Source organism: Corvus hawaiiensis, chromosome 3 (assembly GCF_020740725.1).
Source record: "Corvus hawaiiensis isolate bCorHaw1 chromosome 3, bCorHaw1.pri.cur, whole genome shotgun sequence".
Taxonomy (NCBI): Eukaryota; Metazoa; Chordata; class Aves; order Passeriformes; family Corvidae; genus Corvus; species Corvus hawaiiensis.
In genome coordinates, this window is record NC_063215.1 from 67,137,344 (window position 1) to 67,158,018 (window position 20,675).

The 20,675-nt window shown below is 36.7% G+C and overlaps 1 long non-coding RNA gene across 1 annotated transcript; it reads left to right on the forward strand.

Annotated features, from left to right (window-relative positions):
• Positions 1-1,859: 1,859 nt before the first annotated feature.
• Positions 1,860-15,141, forward strand: LOC125322323. Its single transcript, XR_007201953.1, has 3 exons — positions 1,860-1,992; positions 8,040-8,160; positions 8,822-15,141. It is a non-coding gene; the product is annotated as an uncharacterized LOC125322323 (long non-coding RNA).
• Positions 15,142-20,675: the final 5,534 nt, after the last annotated feature.

The window sequence follows — 20,675 nt, forward strand, 5'->3', positions numbered from 1 at the left end:
TTTGTGTCATTAAGTGATAAGGAAATGAATCTCAACTTTCAAAAAAAAAAAGCAGTCTGTTTTTTCAAAGCAAGTTCTGAAACTTGCAGCTCCCCCTCAGAGAAAGCAGCAAGAAAAAGACAAAGGCATTTCAGTGTAGGGACAGATCTACAGGTACTAATTAATGAAAATACTATCAGAATTTTTAAACTCCCAAAGCCTTTCAGATATAAAAAGCTAATATGCAATGTTGTTTGCATATGTTAAGTGCTTAACTATTATGCTCGAGGAAAAAGAGATCATTAGTGATTTATGACCACTGAGATTACTGAGAGCCACACACAGAACTGTGAGGCACTCTGATCTTACACAAATACAGTTTAAGCAAATCACTAATGTGCACAGCTGCATTTCAAGCAAAGTCACTCTTTGAGTATGAAAATCTGACAGATTAACAGGATTCTCAACTCATTTTGAAGTATCAGCAAGGTTAGTTATGACCCCATATTTAAAAAAGAACTGTGAAGAACTGAAAAGCAATAATATACTGAAAAAAATGGACATCTGCATAGTCCCTGTTCAGGTGATCAGAAAATAGTGAAGGTATTGCACAGGGGTCACAAGAATGCTGGAGTTACAAAGATGAGATAAAGCCAGAAGCAAGAAGACTGAACACCCAGAGCATAGCAAACAAAATCATCTCTGATGTAGAAGCCTGTAGTCTGAATGCAAGGACTCATAAAATGCCCCCAAATTATAACTGAGATGTCCAAGTAGATCAACTGTTACATATATGCATTTATTTAGCGACAAAGACAGTGAAAATTTGCTACAATTTTTTTACAAATCTTTCAGCAAACCAGGGGTGGACTTCTCAACCAATCTACAAACCCAATTAAAATTTCACTTCAGAGCACTGTCCACACTTGTGAAAACTAGACAAAGTATAAAATACTGCTGCAGTCCACATTATAGCAAAACCAATGAAATATTTCAATAAACACAAACATTACCTGATTTCAGCTGACAACATCTGAGAGAAGGCAGACCATTTTCTATTTGCTATCTTGCCACAGATCAAGTCACCATTGAACACAAATAAATTGGTTATTCAGGTGCGAGGTAATTTCGTCTGGCTTTGACTCAGTTCTTTTTAATCAAAATGGAATCAGAATTGATCCATTCCTGCAAAGAGATGTAATCATAACTAATTAGTGTTTATGATGAAACATTGCCTGGTCAAAGTACTTTCAAATGGTTCTGAAAAAATGACGGTTGTGTATGCATTCTGCCTTATAAATACACCTTATTCTACTGGCAGTGGTAATAACTCAGAGAAAAGAACCCAGATGAAGGTCAAAGCCTATTCTGGCCGGCAAGCTAATGACTGTCCTGACATTGGTTGTGTCAAGCTAGACACAACCAGATATCTCCTGAGCATAAACCGAACACCTTCCATGAGGCTTTATAACTCCTGGTGATAAGTACTGAATTTGAGCTAGTTCTCAAAAAGAGCAGCTTGACTTTTTTTGCATAATTTGATGGTGCTGACTGCTTTGGGACCTTACTGTATCCTACAGTGATATCTGATGTAATGATACCCATCATGATATTATTGTAGCTATCCAAGTGGGGATGCATAGTGTGACACGACCCTGGAATGTGATGCACGTGTCTTGGATATTGAATAAAGATAAGCAAGAAACAAAGAGGAGGAGAGATAGCCATTCATATGGACTTGTCAGTACTGCACTACTATGCTACTGAGCTATGACTGGTAACCAGCACCATGTTTGGAGTGTGATATGTGGTGTTAGCAAAGACTGTGATGCCTGATCAGAACAATCACGATTCAGTGAGACTGAGCCCTCTGCCAAAACCCTCCAAAATCCCCAGCTATTCCCTGAGTGTCAGAGGGCCATGCAGTTATGGGATTGCATCTCCTATAAATGATCAGATGGTGTCCAGCTGGCCTTGCAAAGAACATCAGAATTTTCCGCTCCAGAGGGGAAGGTCAGTCTTTCATGTTTCTTGTGCTACCTCTAGCTCTTCCTGGCACTCACTAATCCTAATGTGTTACAACAACCTGCTTCGCAGTACTGGCACACACAGGATTTCCCTTCAGATGGCGATAGAGCTGAAAGAAGCAGATTTGTTTATTCTCTCAGAGAAGAACCCAGAAATAGGTCTGAAATAGATTTGGAAACAGGCAATACTCTGTGTGGGAGTCTCTCTGTAGAGAAGAGTAGCATCAAGCAGTATTGTTGTTTAAATTAATTTGCCTGCTTTAGTTTCTAGATAATAAATGATCCAGGGAAACAATCATGAGATGCTGTACTAAAAAATGCCCTAAGAAAAAGGGGAAAAGGATGTTTCAGCAGCAAACATGCAAGGAAGTAGGCTTAATGGAAGACTAAATACAGGGAGACTTATAGTTTAAAGAAGGATCAAACTAATGGGGTTGTTAAATGTAGGGAATTATGAAAGGCTAGGGGACTCCTAAGACATGGAAATTTTCCATTTTGAAGATTGTGATATAGAGAATTATTTAGAAATCCTGGCCCTTCACTCCTTCACACACCCTTCAAGTATTCCCTAAGAGCCCCTCAAAAGACAAACACAAGTTAGAGAACAGCATTTTGAATGAAACAGCTGCTTTTGAAGGATGAGTTAAAAATGTAAAGAGTCTGAAAGTTTTTGCAGTTGGAAAAGGAGGGGATGAGCCTCTAAAGGTGGAGGAAACATGGATTAATATCCCATGATACTGATAAAACACAGATTCACCTTTCTTTCACCAGAGCTTTGTGGTCCTTTTAACTAAGATGCAGATATAATATAGATAAACACATCTCACAAAATCAAGATTATGCAAGACAGTGAGCTAAAGAAGATAAATAATTGGCTTTTCCTGTCAGACTCTTGCTAAACTGAAAGATGCAGCCTTTTTTAAGTCTATGGTGCATATGAAATGAAAGTGGTAGGAATGACTGATACTAGAGCAACAAAGTCATCTCAAATTAGTAATTCACTCATTACATACAACTTTATACAAGTTTTTAACAAAAATTATTGCCTCAATATATTAAAGGCGCACAGCACTCCTAGCAATTTGCAGTAGAGTGGACAGTTTTCACTGCACCTTCTCACACTGAATTGCTTAAGTTTGAGATGTCCAGTAAGATTAAAGAGTTAGTTAGAAAAGTGAGAAAGGCTAAGGGAGATACTGAAAACAAAATGACACAAAAACCTAGCGTTATGCACCTCCTAATACCATCAAGTATCAGAACAGAAAGTCTAAAAAAATTCACATTACAAAAAAGTGTAGATTTTTAAAAACAAGTCTCACATTTATATGTTTTTATTCTTATTTTGCTTGCTCTAACAATCTATTCCTCAGTATAAAGCTATGCATGTAGCACCTTACAAAGACAGTATTATAATCATTATGGTTGGAAAAGACCTCTAAGATCATCAAATTCAAAAAGCAATAAAAGGTCTTCTGCATTATCTCAGAAGAAAGCTCAAACACAGCAGCAGATTTAGTAGTTTTTGTGTAACTACCAGTGAGTATCCTCATTCAAAAATGTGTATTATTCTGGTGTTAGCTTTCAGAGGTGTGATGTAGAATTGGGATCCCTGCCCATGGAAGACAGGAAGATGTAATTTTGTCCTACTGTCTCAATAGTGGCAGCTATTTGATACAATACTGGCAGTGCCCCTACAGAGACTCTGATATAGTACTCGAAAAAGAATAACTGATATTATCAACCACTCTAGAGTTTTCTCCAGAGTTTTTGCCAGTGTGTGGCAAAGTATATACCAGAGATTTACAAGAAAATATTATTCTGAACATAATATACCCTAAAGATATATCATTTAAGTTGAAAGAATTGTCATTTCATAGGCCAAAGAGGAAAATATTTTAGTCACTTTGTTTCAATCAATGATGTTATGGGTTGTCTGTTTCTTAGCTACAAACTGAACTATCAAATAAATATCTCAAAAAGCCTGCTAAAAAATTATCCAGGCTTGTCTAGTAGCTACTGGCTTGTTGGAAAAACAGATATAGAAATAAAGCATACATCAAAGTAGTACTTATACCTCTGGATGACTGTCAAAGTCAATTATTGTATGCTAAGAACTTACTGATACTTTATTTCTTCTGCAATCACATGCAATATGAAAAATCACTTAAATTATTCTATAGACTAAAGTATTTCCACAACTTCACCTTATCTGTAGATCAGAAAAGCAAGCTGACACAGAGAGGCAATAGGTAAGGCAAGATGCTTTACTGTGTTTTAGGCTTCTATATTTTCTTTCCAGTTCTAAGAGAAACAAGCAGATCCTAGCATAGAAGGAGAAGTAAATCCCAAAGGAGGAATTTTCACATCAGCATAATTATGTCTTAGAAAAATACATTTTTTTTCTTTTCTACAATATAAGAAAGAAAGCATTCACAGACCAAATATGCAAACAGTTGTTGGAAAGATCTCAGGACCTTCTCTAACTAACTGAGACACGGAGATGTGGTCTGATCAACCATATTTCCCTTAGTCACCTGTAAATGATAATCCCCTTCAGTCCCTTGTTAGCCTATAAAACTGTTCAACCAGCTTCCCTGAGAAACACTGCACCAAGAGGACTCCATTGAAAAGTCAATAGCATTGAGTGACCTTAAAATAGGAGCACATCAGCTGCTGGCCAGATTATTCCACTGGTAAGAGCCCAGCACCTGTTAGGGTTTGTTACGATCCCCTGGCCACGTGCATGTTTCTACTAACCCTGCCTTTTTTCCTGCTGCCTCACAGGGATGATATCACACAATACTCAGCAATTTTTCCTCCAGCAGGGAGGGCATTTGATGGTCAATACACTGTGATATAAAGCAAAGGAAGATTTACTGATAATACCAGATTAATTGCTTGGCTGACCTTCAGAATTTTTTTCAGATGATGCGTATTTCCCCATCAAAAGTATAAAAAATGTCAGTATCATAAACTGTAGAAGTGACAACCACATGGAATATAAATGGAATCTGTATTTTAGAAGGAAATATTGTGTAACCTAAAAACTATTGCTCTAGTGCATCGGGTATCTAATTATGAAGACTGATAATGACTGTAAATGCTTAAAGTTTCTCAGGCACTCTTACCACTTTTTTTCATTTAAACTACTATTTAAAGTAGTCTTTGCTATCATCCTATCAGCCAGTAACCACAGCCATACAGTTCAGTGTTTAAATACGATTGTTCAGTGCAAGGGAATTTAATTGTTTTGGTCAACGTCCCAGGCAACCTCAAGAGATATGTCAGAGGCCTTCAAGGTTAAAAGGGACAGGACAGAATCTGTACCTTACGTTAGGTTTGCTCAGTGACACAGCAATTGCAAAAGGATTAAAAGTGTATCTCTACCCTTTCAATGAGCCCTTTCAAGGCCAGTGAATACGTGATCTGAATCATCCACATAACCTAGAGTCAGGCAGAGCTAAGGTCCTGACACAATCTGGTAGTGGTAAACTGTGTTCCAGAATCCAGGCATTTGTGAGAAAGTAGAAGTGTCTCCATGCTGTGCTCCACTGTACTGTAGAGATACACTCCTAAATCTGACAAGCCCTCAGAATTAAATTGTTTTACTGCTATTCTTAATATTCAGCGTGGATGAAATTCAGCTGCTAACAAAAGTCAAAGTCACATTCATCTTTAGAATAATCTATTTGAAGCCTATGTCCCCAAGATTATTTGCCCTTAATTTGCAAAGCAAAAAGCTCTTCATTAGCAAAAGAATCTCTGAATCCCACACTACAAATTCAGAAAAAAGTTTTGCAGCTATTCCTAAAACTGAATAGATTAAACCTCAGTTAGATAAACCTGAAGATGACAGTGATAAGTAAATTGCTAATGTGAAGACAGTGAATTTAGAAAGCCCTTCTGTTAAAAAAGAGTACATGTAAGTACATCCATTTATATAATTACTAACTTCTACTAGGGGAAAGGATGTTCTCTGAAGTTGAGAGAAGCTGTTTAAACTTTTTTGGGCAGAAGTATTTGAAATACAGATATATCAAAAATGATAGAAGTTAATGAGAACAGGGGCAAGAAAACTTTGCCTTTAAACTGAAAGCATAATTGTTAAGTGAACCTATCCTTAAGTTATGGTAAACTGTTTTATACTATGGAGGGGATGAAGTTATATGCTGTCCTTATATGCAGCTGTCATTAATGAAACAAAATACATTTTCTGCAAGCCAACCATCACACATCATACATCACATATCAATAAAATTTCTGCTTCATCTTCAGATGAAATATAAATCTTATTCCAATAAAATGGAGGATCATGGGAAGATGGGGAAAAGCCTATGCCTAAAACAATGGATGGCAACTTCTTCCTTATGAAGAGGCTACAAAAAACAACAATAAAAGCTATGAACAAAATTATTGATTACTACTTGCAGCTGGGTTATTTGAAAAGCAGAGAAAGTCCAAGGTGACTTCTTAGTTGAAAATAACATCATAGATGTACATAATAAAGTCCATTTCATCTCTGGGTACCAACCCACACAGTGCTCATGTGACACTGACTTTTTATCATATTTATGGAAACCAATATAATATAGGGAAGAGTGAGACACGGCTCCTATAGTTAATAGATATCAGATCTTCCTTCCATCACACCGTCATAGTGTTGAGACATGCTGCTGTGCACTCCAGCTAATGTAAACGTTTAAATAACAAGGCACTTTCTTTTTCACTCCCGATGTACAGAGCCCAATGTTCTCTAGATACGAACATGTATCACAGATGTGATCTCTTTTGTTAGAGATACTAAAAATGAAATTCTGGGTTAAAACTAGGTCTGTATTAACAAATTAACATACAAAGATCAGACATGTTATTATTCCTAACAGACTATTAATTACAAAAAGCTGAGGTTACTAAATACAATCAAGACATTTATTTGTAAAACCATTTAAAGAGAATAACAAACCGAAAAAGCAAGGCCAAACTTACTTACACATTTCCAGAGAGATGACTCATTAAAATACTGGTTTGCTGCTTAAATGTTACTCTGATGAGTGTTTAGGAGAAACCCCACAACTAAAACCCCCTGTACTTGTTATTTCTTTCCACATAAAAAGTTATTTTATAATGCATAACTTCAAGTACTTTTAGGAAAGAGATTATGTTTAGCTTGGTTTTATATTAGCATGGGTATAGATGTTAAAAGCAATTAGCAAGAAAACATTGAGACTTCCTGGGTAACACAAAGGTTTATTGTTTCAGAGATTAAGATTCTGTTCTTTTCTCTTTCCTTGACTTCTTTTGAAATGCTGAAACTCAGTTATTAACCTTTCAAACTTTCCACAAAGCTTCATTTCTTGAACAATTACATGCTCATTATATGTAAAGAAAATACGTAACAATTAAACAGAGCTTTTCTTCTCAGGACTCCTCCACCTTTAAGTTCAAATTCTGATTCCGTAAATTTAAGGTGGGGTTTTTTTTGGAAATAACTTTAGTGGCACACAACTGGTGGATTTTTTCATGTGACTGACTTCAGCCTTCAGAATACTTGAGAGTCCTTTTGAACCAAAAGTGTGACATTTACCTGGGTGGTTAGAAACCCATGTTTTGGAGATGTAAGACTGAATACTAGTCCTTGCCCTAGAATTTGACTTATCATTACAGAGACATTACTTTGCTCTACACCTTTTTTACTCCATGCTAATTAGAGTTTAAATCCTATTAAAAAGTGAATAAGATAAATCCTATTTTAAAGATGAGTTTAATCTTGCCTTAAGACATCAATTTGACCATTCAATACTCAGAAGTTTGTGAAGTTTTCAGAAAAGCTCAAGAAAAAGGTGATTTTCAAGGACAAGCACAGTAGGATTTTAAAGAATTTAAAAGCATGTGAGAACAGTTCAAGATCCAAATTTTTATCAGTTAGGGAATGAGAGGGAGAAAAAAAATGGACTTGGTACCTGTTCATGTTGATTTTCTTTACCTTCTTTCCCTATTAATACATCCCTTTAATTATTTCATACTATTTTCCAGGTGTGGTATTATTTAACCTGAGACCTATAGGTTCTGAAAAAGTTTGGACCTGTTGCTCAAAACCAAAAATGTTTTGCAAGAATACTGGTTTTGTCATTGCAGGAAATCTTGCAATTCAAAGGTAAATAAACCCTAAGTATAATTACAGAGTAAGTATTTTCAGATTTAAAATTGCTTTGAAAATCAGATCTAATTGAAAGCAAAAAAAAGAGTCTGACTCAGAAAAATACGCATATTGTTTTTATTAACTGATCTATCCTGTGAAAAAATAACACACTGTATCCCAAACTACAACTTTAGGATTTGATGTCTCTTTTTTCCAAAGCAAGTATGCTTTATACAATGGGAGACAGATGTTTCCCTGTTTTTGTATAATTAAGTTTACTAATTTAGATCTCAGTTTATTATTCAGATGTTTGATGTTGTAACTGAGCTATATTTAACTATTGATCATTAAAAGAAAGGAAACAATGTAGTGTATTTTAACAACTACATTGTGAACAACTTGGTTTAACAAATAGTTTTTAACAAATAGGTTTGAAGACGCTAATGTATTTATGACTTTGTATATATCACTACACTGAGACAGTTAAAAGTAATTTAGCAATACATTCTGTAATGCATAGTATAAACCATGGATTAAAAAATTGAAAGGAAAATGGGTTAATACAAGATAGAAAAAGAAAAACCTCATGAAACTTTTACAGTGAAACAGAAGGGGGTTCTGTTTCATGCTGTCTCCAAAATTTTACTGATTATATTTTTTATTCTATTTTTATTAGGAATCTGTCAAACAATCAAAGTAATCTATTTTCTAATAATGCAGCCTACAACTAAATCTCCAAGACTTCAGCTGATGGAACACAGAGGAACCATAGCTCATGATTAGTCTTGGTGGTTATGGGAAATACTTTTCAAAGGAGGGAAGAACTGTTACTCCTCAAGACTCTTTTTCCACACTCAGTAATTAATCTTCCAAAGATATCCCACTCTCATCTTCCTGCCCTTTTCCTGAGGTTCTTTTCTGCAAGAGGATTTGGGCACATATTCTGGATCTCTGCTCAAATTCCCCAATGGGCCCAGCCTCAGATTCTCCATAAAAAAAAGCCAACCTCTTGGAACCACTTCTAAACAGGTTTTCAAAAGTTCATTACGTAAGTTATAATCTATCTCACATTACTCTAACCTCGTGATGCAAATGTCAGCATGCTAATGGATAGGTCATGTCCAACCTTCTCCTTCATCATATGGCAAGAAGGGACTTACACAATCATTCACTTTAAACATTTCTGCTACAGCTGAAGCAACCAGAAGACTAACGTGTCTATTTATAGTATTTCTAATTATGTGTGTATTAAATAGCAGTGGCACTTAATATGTGTTTTAGAATAACTTCCTTTTCCACTGACAGGTTTTTTTCCAAGCTGTCTCCAATTATCTCAAGAGGCTGGGCTCAACATACTAACATACCACTCACACATATGCTTGGGACAGTCTCAGAATAGTAATGTCACTCTGCCTAGAGACTGGCAACTTTAGAAGAGATGTTCAGATACCACCTCAGGTAACCTAGAGAAGTCACGAACACATGCAATGTAAATTCAGCATGATTTCTGCTTCTCTTTTTTCCGAGTTATTCCACTGTAGGAAACCTACAGTGCTTTGCTCACTATTACTCCTTCTGTTAGCAGTCCTTCAAACTTTCAAAATAAGATTTTGACATTCACTTCTATGATTCCATTCAGACTGTCACAAAATTCTGTGGAATTCTGTGAATCGGTTCTTGATTTTTTAAACATCATCTTACAGACCAATATGAAAGATTTTTTGACATAAGCATTAAAATCCAGACTGAGTTTTGGTATGAGAGCAAGGAAATGTGGGAACAAAAGCTGTTTCAAAATGGTGGTAGGAGGAGATTAAAAAACAAAAATCTCCTTTGCAGAGGCAGTATTTAAAAGGCCCAATGTACCACTTTTTATTTAAATTTATTATCAGAAATTACATATCCAGAATAAACTAGAAATTGCACAAAGTGTGTCAAATATTGTCATATTAAGTAACTATTATATTAATTGATTTAAATGGGGTTATAAAATACAACTGATCCTATGAATCCAATATTCCTTTTTACATATTTTGAAAATCTTTCAGCATCAACAGTGGTACTGTTGTTGCCGTTTGACCTCTTCCAGAAAGAAATTATAGGAAGCTAATTTTGCTCTGAAAAACTGAGGACATAAGAAAGCAGAGAAAGAAGGTGCAACCTTCCACTTCATAGTCAGCAGTAGCAAAAATAATTTAGTTCATATTTAACTACTTGATAGCTCTACCTTTGAACGTTATGGTCACCTTGTTGGAACAGAGGATTCCTTTCATAGCACTAAAGTGGAAAAATGTGCATTTACATTTTGAATCCTAAGAAAGGCTCTCAGTGTTTTCCTAAGGAAACGCTTTTTGACGGCATCATTCTTCATGTTGTTTCATTATTTCAGATAGACTTGTTCCCACTGTGCAAAAGACTCCTCAGCATCTGGTAAAGTTATTTTCCTATTTTCGTGGAAACAGGCCAAGATGTGCAGTAACAGCTAGTATCTCTGTAATAATGAAGTAACTCTTTCCTGGAAAGTTAGAAGTTTAAAATTATTTTTAAATAAATATCTAAAAAGCAATATTACAATGTAAAAAACACAGTTCATTGCATTACTCCCTTAAAAGAAAATACTAGAAATATGTGTGTGGAAGGAAATATTATTATGCAGCATATTATTATTTAGTAGAGAGAAAGTCATTGTACATACTTACCCCTGTTCTGCTAGTCCATATGGTTACATCTACACTGTGCCACAAGTAGAGGTCTGGGTCCATGATCATTTACAGGCCTGCCTTGCACATTTTTTTAGCATGAACAGCTGAGAAAACTTGGTGTTATTTCAGGGATCACATTCAAAGCAGGGAAATCAGGTTTATGCCATCCCTTCATGAGGACCTTTGTTCGCAATTCTAGGTGTGGACGGGGCAGGTGTGCTGTGCCATGCCGTGCCCTGCTGTCTCTCTGGATTTCACAGAGATGCCACATACTTGTAGGGTCCCTCCAATGAGGCCCCTGTTGTGAGGGGTAAGCAGAACCCCTGGGCAGCCTAAAGCAAGGCTGCTTGTGGGGTTGCACCCATCCCGGCAGCTGAGCAGGGTCAGTGCAGCACACGCTTGCTGACCACTGTAACAGCACTGTGGATGTGATTTATATCAGCATGAACTGTAGACAAGATGCCAAGTAGATGTGACAAGAAATAAGCAGGAAAAGTGGGAATGTGGGAAAACCTTTTCACTTCTCCATCATTATTGTCCACCAAAAGCTAATGGGAGAGAGAGGAACGAAAACCAGATCTCCCATATCTCTGCTCCATGAGACCTCTCCTGTTTCTCTCTCTTGTTTTTTTATCACATTGAGGGCGGATTTGTTGATTTTAAAATATCTTTAGGACTACTGCAGATAAGCTGAAGCTAACAGACTATACTCAAGTATTTTGCTTGAACTCTAGACCTTACTCTGGCACATCTTCCTTTTATTGTATTACTGTCTCCTCTCTTACCATAAAAAGAATGAAAATGTACACTAACCATTTTAATTGGTTTACTGGGCTCATGATGACTTTGACAACTGATGTATGTTTGATAACTACATGGCACTCATTTATTAATGTTTTGGTCAACATTTCTCCACATTTCATTCCAGGAAATCCTTCTATTCAATCCAGTCTCCAGAGGTGGATAAGCTGGGTGTGGGTACAGCTTGCTGATATTACCAAGATTTTGCTTATGCTGAAAACTGATGATCTGGGAGAAAACTCTTCTAAGAATACTAAAAATATCGCTTATCTTGTGCTTTTTACCTGCTTGATATTCTTGCTTCTCTATCTGCTTTGGTCTTTTTCCCTTTTCCTCTCTCTACATGTACACATAAATGCACAAACACCACTACCTCCACTTGGAACATTCCCTCGTCTCATCTCGTCTCATCTCATCTCATCTCATCTCATCTCATCTCATCTCATCTCATCTCATCTCATCTCACCTCATCATCTCATCTCTCCTTCGTTCTGCCTTCAACAATCCAGTATTTAACTCCTGGAATCTCACCTGACTTCACTCTGCCCATGTCCTAAGCTTAGTACCTACCTGGCACTATCTCCCATGAAGGCCGGTGCCTCTCTCTGGATGGGTACACAGAGGGGTGAAGAGCTGTCAGAATGCAGAAAGAAAACCCTTGCACACCACATAGATTTTAGGCATAGCTGAAGCAGTCTAGACAGTAGTGCCCGCCCAGCATTCAGATGGAAGAACAGGGAGGGATCATTTCAGGGGATCATGGTGAGATTTTTTTCTCATAAAACCCATGTCAAGAAACGCTAGAAATGAAGGAAAAAGCTATCCATACACATATCCCAGTGTATATAATGGTCAAATACACACTGTCTCTAGACTAGAATTTTTTTTCTGTGGTAAGAAGACTAGGGCGAAGTGAGATCTTGTAAAAATGTTCACCTTGAATTTAACATGGACAGTGTTTTACGAATCTCAAGCAACAGGAAAAGTTGTTTTGTTTTGTTTGGGGTTTTTTTTCACCTATTTTCACTCACAGTGCTAGCCAGGAACAGAAAACATGATCAGAAAGGACAAAACAAACTAGGAAGTTTTAATTTTCCCATAGGTTATGGTGTATTTTTTCACAACAAAGGATTCCCATTTCTCTCCCACTACAGGAAATCACTGATTTACAAACATTCACCATGGGACTGGTGGGAACATGGAGCACAGGGAACTGTACTTCCATTTAAAAAGCAGACCCCGTTTTTGGACTGTACTGAGTAAGCAGTGTTCTGCTGATACTGCAAAACAAACAAACTACCTAACTTCCTGCTACATTCTGCACTGACTAAAAATCTCTTCCAAGGCTCATGTCTGTGTAACTCTTAGAGGCGTTTAAAAATTATTGGGAGACGGAATGGTTGTTGTTTTGGGGGAGGGTTTTAATTAAAAATTTTTGTAATTCATAAATGTTAAAAGTCCTTTGTGTTGCTGGATAGTTGCCAGATATGAAATCTTTAACCCTGCTGAAAATTTCATGTAGTGATGTCTTGAGAGTAATTAGGAACAATAAGAATCATGCTTAATGGAGGGCAAAGAGAATTTTCTGTGAAGGCTGATATTTGCAAGTTTCATTTTCATTGAATGAAATTTTTCATTTGACAAACTTCAAATAAAGGAGCAGCAATCTAAGAGTTTAGTAAAAAGAAATCATGAATCATGCAGTGATTAATACATGTAGTCCTTGCATATTACCTACCTGTTGCATCTTCTTTCTGAGACACTTTGATGAAAGGTTATATTGTGCCCTTTAAAGAAGACACCAAAGGCAGCATGGCTGAGTTTAGAGCTAATAACCTCCAAAGGGTTACCAGGTAAGCAGCAACATACTATCTGGTTTTGAACATCTGGATTCACATGAGAAAACTTGTAGAGGAGCCTAAACATTAGTTTGATTAGATATCTGGTTACGACTTCATATGGCTCCAACCTGCTGGGAGATTTCCCTTCCAAAAGCCTCACATTCCTGCAGTATCGCAACAAATGACGCCATCTTGAAATCACTAAGAGTGAAAGTACTGTCCAGCAGTACATTCATGATATGTTGATAAAGCAGTTTAAACTACAGCACATGTATTCTATCTAATAAATTTGAACTGATGAAGTAAAATCCATACAATCTAGTGCAAAGAATTTCTGCAGGAACATGCAGTGACTTAATATGTGTGCACATGTGTGCAGATCTAAGGATATTCCTAAGTCCTTGCAGTAACCCATTATAAATGGAAGGAACAGAGATGTAGCAGAATGGACTGAAGAAAAAAGAATGCAAAACAGCAAGTAAAAATGGCTTTGTGGGGCAGATACAACAGACAATTTAGGTTCTTAGCATACACCTAGGATTTAAACGGTGATTATGCATTTAAATCTGATTCCCAGACACCCTCCGCTCTTCATTCTTTCCCTTAGAGTCCTCTGCATTCTTCTAAGGGTGATGAGAATTTTCCAAGTGACAATGAACTGGATAATTTGATGCCTAGATCAATTTCAGCATCCAGAAGACATATTTCTGCTAAAATATGTGAGGTGGCCAGTCTGATTGGTATTCTCAAACCATTCATGAAACTCTCCTGGAGCACTGGGGTCTCTACAAATGTGTTAGCAAAGTTGCATTCTGCTCAGAGAGAGGACCTGCAGAGGAGCTTCTGTCTGTACACTCTCTCCACATTATACCCTAAAGGTCAGTAGACTTACATATTGCCTTCTATTCAGGACCATGCTAACTACCATGTGAGACCACTGCTGTATTTTGCTAAATAATTTTTCTATGTGAAACACAAGAGTGATACTCAGAACAGACCCTAGAGACCATGAGTTTTTGCTCTTAGAGAAACACAAGTAGCAAACTACAAAAGATTGCTGATTCTTCATAGATTTTCTTCCTGACTCAATGTTTCTTGAAATTTTTCCTGCACACTTTCAATAAATGCAATGAAAAATATCCTCCTTTACTTTTCTTTAGTCTCTGAATTGAATTTTATTACAGGTGGTGAAAGTAATTCATATAAAAGCCTTTAAGCAGAGCAAATCACTAACCAAAGTTCCTATATTGTTCTTCCTATACAAATGCTCTAAGCAGTAACCTATACTACAAAAGACAGGCATCACCAGCTGTGCTTCTGGCCATATCTTAAAAAATAGCCAAGTCCTGCCCAGGTGTTTTTTAAAGCAAGAGTTTAGAGTTGTGCTCTGAGAATTGCACCTCCATAGAATAAGGAGATCCTTCTGAAAGCCCAGAGTAGATTATGCCTGGGCTCCAGAAAGGGGAAACATTCAGAAAGCTGTCTACTCTCAGCAGTTCCTTTTTTAGCATTCCTACCACTTTGCTAGTTTCAGGCAGCAGCCTGTTGATTTTAGGCAATCACATTCTTAAAGTATTCCAGGTTTTGAATTTTGTTTTGGTGCACTCCATTGCCAGAAACACTGAAGAGGGACACATGATGCTAGTTCAGTGTTCTGAATTCACCAAGAGAAATGGACTGAAAAACAATTAAGTAACAGATGGATCTAACTTTGGCCAGTGCAGATTCTGTATTCACCAGAGAAGCTGCTTAAAGCATGGGAGGGCCCACCTCCAGATGGTGAAGAACCTTCATCTTCTCCAAGTTCACTAGTCATTTCCTGTAATTACTGTATTGGACTACCTTCTTCAAGCCAAGGAAGTTCTATCACTGAGGCAAACAAAAGTAACTGCACAGTATAGCAAACTTTAGCTATCTGAATTTTGATTAAGAACAATATGTTTCTCCCCAGTTTAAAAGTCTTTCCAGTACTAATTGTAGGAGGAAAATGTTTTTTTCCAATCTTGTAAAACTAGTGAAAAAAGAAAATTAAGAATCTGACTACATATATGTGATCTATGTTGTCTTTAAGAAAATATCTTGAGTAGAGTTTCTAAAATGTCTCAGCAGTAGCAATACAAATTTGCTTCTGTTAGTGATTTATTCACAGGAAATGGCTTTAAAGCATAGCAACACACCGCAGATAGGATAATTAGGTACTGTATTTTGGGCTCTCACAGTAGGTTTTCCTCTAATATACCAAAAGAAGAATATTTAAAAAAAAAATTTAGAAACCTTCTACATCTCTTGACATCCGGAATAATAAACTGTCTTGCTACCTTTGCACAATCTGTAACTCCCCAGTATCTGCAGGAAATCCACAAGAAAAACCTCACTTACGCACATATTCACCACAGCAAAATCACGTGGTCGGCAAGGTGAAAATAACAACTGAAGCCTGATGCAGCTGGAATACATTTGAAATATAAAAAGACAAAACAACCTACTCCTCAGCATTATTTTGTCTAGAATAAGTTATACTTTAATGCATTTTATTATAAATATATAATTAAAATAAACAATTATAAAAAGCCAAAAAATTTTACAATTATTTTAATGTGAATTTTAAAAACCATTGCAATGTAAAATGGGTATGTTCTGGAAGGACTCAAATGTAATTTAGTCATTCTGTGATGCTATAATCCTTTATGTCAATAGAAACCTTCTGTGCTTGTTCAAACTTGTCTACTCTCGAACTGCCTGAAATTGATGTTTGACCTTCTGGGTTTAAAATCTACATATATATCAATTTTTATCCATAACTGCACATTTTATGAAAACATGGCTAGATAGCTATTAAGAAAATAAATTATGCCCTATTTTAATTTAATGCATACCTTATTAGGTGATATCTTTAGACAAATATTCTTAGTCATACAAGGAAATTTTACACTATGTTCAGCTTGATGAGTACCACTCTACAATACCTCTGTCTTTACAACATAAAATACTTCTGTCAGAGCTTCATAGCCAACATATGTACAGAAAGCATGTAGTTAACTTCAGAAACATAAATTTCAGGCACGCCAGTTCTTAATTTTGAACAAAAGACTAGGGAGGGGTGAACCACTGTTGTCCAAACAAAAGCCAAATAGGAATGTTTTCTACGGTTTAAAAAGGTTACACTAAATTTGCTTGTTTGTTTTCTCTCAGTTTTATGCACTGTGGCACTTCCTAGATTCAGGCAGAAGCTCAAATACAGTGCTAAGAGAAGAGCTCTTCCTCTGCTACTCTATTTCTGCTCTGATGAGAAACAGGAAATACCAGCAGTCTCATGAGAGTTCCTGTTCTCTGCAGATCCCCAGCTCAAATGGGGATCATTACACAAACCCATCTGAGCCTGAAAACTTTTTGAAATTGTGGGACACAAAAAAATCCTAGCAGAATTCAGTAGCTTAATCATTTGAAGACCCTCATAAGTACGTAGTGAAACAATACTATTTATCTGACATGGCTACAACAAGCCCAAACTATTAATAAACATTGAATGGAAATATTTTCAAGTCTATACACAGATATTTAAAATATGCTTTAATGAATAAATAAACATTTTAAAACAGGGGCTCATGTCTTTACTTTGCAATAGCTTCAAGGGACTAGATTTCTCACAGGTGTCTTTTAATACCTATTCTGATAAGCAGAATCCTTCAAACTTTACCATTAAGTATATGAAACCTTGGCCTCTGTGAACTGCAGTTTTCAAATCCTTGATTAAAAGTTTCAAAACTCAAAAGGTATTCAACTTCAATTAGCAATGAGAGAATTCATGAGCAGAGTGGCTACACTGGTGCCAAAAGCAATGCTGGCAACAGCCAACAGCAGTTGCTTAGAGTATAAAAAAGACAAACAGAGTGATCCTTTCTCTAGAAAGGATTTTGGCAATCTAGTAAGGGACCTTCTGAGACAGAAGGCGTATTTGGGTCATTATGTTTACTGGCAATATGAATCTTAAATTTCATTTTGAAAACAATCGTATTTTTGGCCTCAGTATCTTGAGGTGATGAATCCAACAACTTAACTATGCATTGTGTGAAAGAGTGCTTCCTTTGTTTTGCTCTCGGAGTTCCTGTGTTACAAAGTGCATAATGATTTCTTACGCACCTTCTCTGTGATTTTATTATGCTTTTTCCTCTCAACTCACCTCTGGTCTTTTTCCACACCAGAGGGATTTCTCCTAATCTATTAACTCCCTGTGTTCCATTCTCCTTACCATACTTCATACTCCTTACTTTTGTACTTTATGTCCTAATATCTACTTTCTGAAATGAGGTAACCATGACTGCAAGTAATGTTCAAGATGTGAGCATATCCTGGATTTATTTAGTGGTGTAATGACTCTGTTTATTCTATTCTCCACTGCTTTCCTCATTCTTTTCTTGGCTTTGGATAGTAATATGTGAGCTGGTGTTGTCAGAGGCCTGCCCAAGGAGTCCGTCTTTCCTTCAAAGTATGCTCACTTAAAATTGATTGCTTGGCAAACATAATTGAGTTTTCCCCCCGCCCTTGTACATTACTGATATTAAGACTCACAAGTAATCTTTTTACCCACTGCTAACGATCACAAAGTCCTCTGGCAACTAGCCCTAGTTCTGGCCATCCTGAACGATTTTTGATTATTGGAAAATTTCTACATATCCTTGTTCCTCCACTTTTTAAATTCTCCTTATGAATAACTGCACAGTTGTCCAGAACATACTCTTGTGAGACTCCAATGGAAATCTCCCAACACCATGAAAACTTACTCATAATTTGACCATTATCCTTGAAAGGATCTATTTTTATATTCTTCTGCAGAAGTCTTGCCTTTTCACAAACCATTGTGAAGGACTTTGTGAACACTGGTTTTTTTTAAATACTAGTATGCTTGACTCACTGGACCACCATCATCCACATGCTGTTGACTCTTTCTAAGAAGCTCAATACATGAGCAGGAGTGGCTTCCCTCAACAAAAGGATTTTGGTGTTGGGTATTAGTTCTATTCATTATTACAATTTATAAAGATTTTGCTGGGAATGCTGTTAATGAAGACAGATTCTGTAAGTTGCCAGAGCACTCAAGGACTTCTAAAGTGTGCTATCACATTTTCCACCTTAACCTCCTCAGACAAAGTAACTGCTACAAGTGGCATGTTACACACAGTTCTTAATTCACTGCTTTAATATCTGAGCTCTTTTAAAACTCCAGAGTGGCTCTGGTAAGCTGATTATTCTTGCCCATAATTTAAAAAAACCCCAAGCTTAATTTCTTTTAAATACAGTGATAGACTGGCGTTAAAAAAAAAACCCCAAACCCCAACAAAACAACCCTACAGGTTTCCTACCTGTGTAATCCTATAGATATCTTTACTACTCTCCTACAGAGCTATATCTTCCCGTGCCTCCTTGATGGCACCCACACTAGGAACTGGATTTGGTAAAGATAGCTTAGTAAAACCATTTTCTATGACTGTAAAACATGAAGATGAAAACTCTTACAAAAGCAGCTAGACTAGGTCTTAAGAGAATTATGTATCTCTAAGAAAAAGACTAAGCTAGGCTTAGTCACTGACGAAAGAAGGTAACACAGGCTGTGGAGAGCTGCAGTGAAGCAGCAAGTACAGGCAAAACTTCTGTCCTGTCCTCATTCCACTGAAAGAACCACTCAAGATAGACAGCACTACCAGATCAATACATTTTAAAAGGAAGCTCCTTAAAATTCTGAAGAGCTTTGTAATTGCGGCTGATATTCAAATAATTTGATTCAAAGATTTTCAGTCATAAAGTGGTTTTGGAGGAAGAACACAGAACATAGGAACCTACTTACCAAATCAGAAAAGGTGGTCAGAGCAGGAGCTGTGATTACTATTCTATTTTCAGTAGCACTCAGCTGATCTGCTGCAGATTCAGAATAAAAGATTATAGAAAAGTGCAAAAATTGAATCTCTTAACTTTCTAAACCTCATTTATAAAGCTTTTTTGTATTCTTAGCTTAAACTATCTTGAATCCTCATAAATTCTAGACTATTCTGCCTTATGCAAATCCATTCTACATAGTAAATTTCAATTCTGTTATTATTTTTTAATTTATGTTAAATGTACTACCTTAAAATGCCATTAATATACACTGGGGGTTTATATTCTGAGAGAATATGTAACTATCCCATGTATCACTTTTATCTAAAATGTCTTAAATCTAATGAGTTTACATGCCAAATTTCAATCAATCATTATACATTTCATATAATTTTAATTTCACCGCATCAAGTTTTTAGCCTGGTTTTTTAGAACAAGACATATTCATACAAGATGTTCTACGACAGTTTGTATTACCCAGAAATACTAATGAGTATGAGTTAGCATAGATTACAAAAAAGCCTCTGAACACTTCTGCCCCAGAGTTTTAAGAGTCCACTGTTTCAGATATTTTTGACCAGATTTAGAAAAACATAGAATCTGGATGACTGCTTCCAAATTAGACTTTGGAAATGTTCCACTCTCTCTAAGTTTCTACGTAGCACCTTTCCCTATTCTGTACTCTCCTACTGGTCCATTTCCTTCATTTTTCTGCTGTTCATGTTCACATTTGACATTGTTTCCACTCCACAAGCATGCAGAATTTTACAATGTACATTTTTTCTGCCACTTTATACAAGTCCTGCACAAAAATACAACTCTAAAGACCTTTTAATAACACTGTTACAGATTGTCATTTTAACAGCATAATTTGTCATCTGAATAATGTCCCTGGTGCAAGACGGCATTAGCACATCTCCCAGCCTGTAACAAATCCTGTCAGGCAGTCCTGATAAGGTCCTTTCAGCTGCAGACTGTTCAGACTGTATTAGACACAGTCACATTAGGTCTGCATATTCCCCTGATCCCTGCAGGCTGTTCAGACTGCAGTCTGGCTTCTCCTGCCTGCTCTAGAATATTTACTGTACTTAGTTTTTCTGTATGTCCCCCAGGCCAGACTTCCAGGCAAGGGCTGACAGTATACATGTCCTCCCTTTAGCCTCTGGGGACTTTGCTGTTGGGATTCATCCTTCAAGACCATGTGAGGCTGAGACATTATGCGCATGTGCTTCCTTGTTGTAGATGGTTTTTGGATTAATTTTGGGCAATTTTTCAGGTGAGATCATAGGACTCTTGGGAGACAAGAAACCCAGTC